This window comes from Hippocampus bargibanti, linkage group LG05, assembly GCF_051943395.1.
Source record: "Hippocampus bargibanti isolate YZ-2025 linkage group LG05, ASM5194339v1, whole genome shotgun sequence".
In the NCBI taxonomy this organism is placed as follows: domain Eukaryota; kingdom Metazoa; phylum Chordata; class Actinopteri; order Syngnathiformes; family Syngnathidae; genus Hippocampus; species Hippocampus bargibanti.
In genome coordinates, this window is record NC_142738.1 from 23,765,001 (window position 1) to 23,768,284 (window position 3,284).

General features: G+C 38.2%; 1 long non-coding RNA gene across 1 annotated transcript in view; it reads right to left on the bottom strand.

Annotated features, from left to right (window-relative positions):
• Positions 1–820, bottom strand: part of LOC148898263 (uncharacterized) — an 11,040-nt gene extending 10,220 nt beyond the window's left edge. Inside the window, exon 1 of the long non-coding RNA XR_016115081.1 lies at positions 707–820. This is a non-coding gene — a long non-coding RNA (uncharacterized LOC148898263). The remainder of the gene's footprint in view (positions 1–706) is intronic.
• Positions 821–3,284: the final 2,464 nt, after the last annotated feature.

Sequence of the window (3,284 nt, forward strand, 5' to 3'; positions counted from 1 at the left end):
AAAGTCTGCACTGAACAACATGCCCAATGTGTGTGTGCTTGCTTCTACAACAATGATGCCAGGCGAGCCTAAAGCAGAATTTGGGATCCAAACCTGTTTAAAACAAGCTCTTTGTAACACTGATTAGATTAGGGGCTTTGTAATGTGCATCCTCAAAATAAACTTGTGTGAAATCTAATTAGACCTAAAGATCTTACACATTCTAATCGATATGTCTGCTTATATAATATGATTTGAATTATTACGGTGTGGTCATTCATCGTGCACTATTTATATTTTTATTACACTCATATTTATTACTCTTATATTATGATAACATTTTTCAATCCTGGTCTGTCTACTCAATTTTCTTTCTCATTGAAAGACACTTAAAAATAAAGTGTATTATTATTATTAATATTATGATGATGATTATTATTATTATTGCATATTACAGTACTACTTTTTGACATTAAACTATGATATTATAGCATTGAAAACTGGCATGTTTATTATGCACAGGCTCCACAGTGTCCTTGGTCGACTTTTACTCCTATAGGTGTCATTCTCATTTAGGTTGTGTAGGTTAAGTGCTCTGGCATATGAGTGTGTTTTAATATGTACGCAAAATTAGTTTTCCCACTTTCGGTTTGTAGATGGAAGATATGTGTGCGTTTAGCAGCATTATTTTCGAACTGAACAGGCGTCAATGTAGAACAATTCTTACCTTTGAGGTAAATGCCAGTCTTCGATTTTTCATGACAGTCTTTGCTTTTTCTTGCTTTCTCTCAAGGTTAATTACGGGAGTCATTCCTACTTTCGGTTATCTAGCTTTATGACAGGAATTTAACACTCATACAGCTAGATAACCAAAGACAGAAACAGACTCCCAAACCATCTAATTGCTTTAAGGACACAAGTTTCCACTTAGCATCTAGAGAAGACAAAAAACGTGTCTGTGTATTTTTCCAAAATGAATACAAATGGATTTACTGAATTTGAACAAAATAACCATCAAACACACAGCTGAGGAAATTAGAACATATGTTTCTAATATTTTGTTAAATACATGTTGTTAATGTTTAAAGAGCCCATCAAATATGATATTGTTATTAAAATCAGGTCACAATTATTAATCACATTCTGGTCCTCCAAAAGAATAAAACAGTAGGTGTATAAAGTAGCTGTAAAATATGCGCACCGATTAAAGGCTAAAAAAAAGATGGGTCGAAATGTCTGGTGGCCTAATTAATAAAATAAAAACGTAATGGAATAATTTTTAATTCAAGCGATATCTGATATATTTTTTACGTTAGAGACATGTGGTAAAATGCGCATTTCTACGAATATTACAGGACAGGAAAATGCGGGTTAAGCATTTTTCGAACGTCGACAACCTGTGCTTCACACTTGGACACGTTCAAACTGTTCTCATCAAGGTTAGACTGCACGAAAGAAATAAAGAAAAGGGGGCCAAGGCCTGAGACGTCAAATCAGCCTGGCCATCTTTTGTAACTCGCCCCAATTACTTCATTTTGACGACGTGACGTTTTTAAAAGCCCCATATCGTCACTTTTCAATAGACTTATGTTATTGGACTACTTCTACAACTATTGGGTTAGCCACACTAAGCAACGTGTCAGGCCAAAAGAGTATATTATAAGCTTGCAGTATTAGTGAGTAGAACACTATTAGATTTACTTATTCATGGCGACATTTTATGTCTATTTTCTCCGGAAAGTGAGAGCGCACAATAGCATGTCTTCTCTGAATGCCCCGTATCAGTAAGGCACGTGGTGTTAAGCAGGTAAAACGTGATGTCGGCATAATCGTCCCCTTTGAAAACATTCACTTACCTGTTTGTGAGCCCGGGGTGTAAAGTCTTTGACCAACAATCGACTTTAATTTCCCTGAAGGGTGTTTTTCTAGCATAGGATCCAGGTAAAGTGTCCTCTTCCATCCCCATTCAACCACCTTCTCCCTCTCCTCCATCCTGCGCGCTGTCACTCAAGCCTTGCTGGAAAGACGTCACAACATGCTCGCTTTCTCTGACCAATCAAAGAGTGCAACGGGCTCCGAAGAGTATTAAACGTGGTGGGAGGGTGCCCTTCGAAAAGTCGTGTTTGGTTTTGGCTTGATCTCATGCGGACCTGTTCAAGATAAGCGGTGATAAAATGGATGGATGGATGGATGGATGGATGGATGGATGGATGGATGGATGGATGGATGGATGGATGGATGGATGGATGGATGGATGGATGGATGGATGGATGGATGGATGGATTAACATTTTTTTTGTTTCCAATCCCCTTTTTAAAATTCAAATAATATTTGACAACATATTATTTACTGGACTAATTTAAAAACGACTGCAGTTATTTATGGACGTGTTGTGTGTGTACAATATGAGGCGATCATACAATTATTTGGGTTCACAGTCATTCTGGCCCTCTGAATGAAACACCGTCAAAAACGAGTTTAACACATCTGCACTATTTAATGGGCTTGATTGTGAGTTATACATTGAGTAATGTTGTTTGATCATGCCGTCGTGTTGTGATTCTGGATTATCCCCTGTATCTTGGTTCACCAATATGTGCCCACCAGGTGAGCTTCAAAGACCATATCTGAACCATGTAGCCCTGTTCTACAAATGGCTTACCTGTGGTAGGATTCATCAATTGAAAATATAAACACTCGCTAAAAAGGTGTGACAAACTGATGCTTCCTGCCTTGTGAAAAATAGCTGCTAATTATTCTGAGAAAATGTAACATTACTTGTGTTCTCTGCAATTAAAGTACGTGAATAATTTTGTGGTTTTGTTCTGTTTGTGTCTGGTACGGGCTGTCAACATATGCAGTTTTAAGTAAGAGTACCATATCTTGTGCTGATCTGGCCCGCCTGTCAAATGTTAGAGATCAAAATGGCCCCCAAGCCATGGTTTGCCAAGGACTGATTAAGAGTGTTCGTTTCAACTGCCACAAATGTTTTGGGGAAAGTGGAAGGAAACCCCACATCCAGACTCTACACAGGAAGACAAGGGTTGTGGCAAGCTATAAAAAAAAGGTTAGCAAAGGTTATTTGAATGTATACAAATCGAAGGTTAGCGGTGTTGTAGGCATTTGAATATTTTATTTACACTAAGTGTACGTTATTTTATTTACACGCAGAGCAATTGAGTGGTATCTTTTTCACAGTCTTCCAGTTTAAAGTGAGGAGGTGGGGGTGAATGTGGACAGCCAGACCACAAGATGTCGCAGACGTTTTAAAAGCACGGCGAGCTTCATGAATAGCACACCGAAGC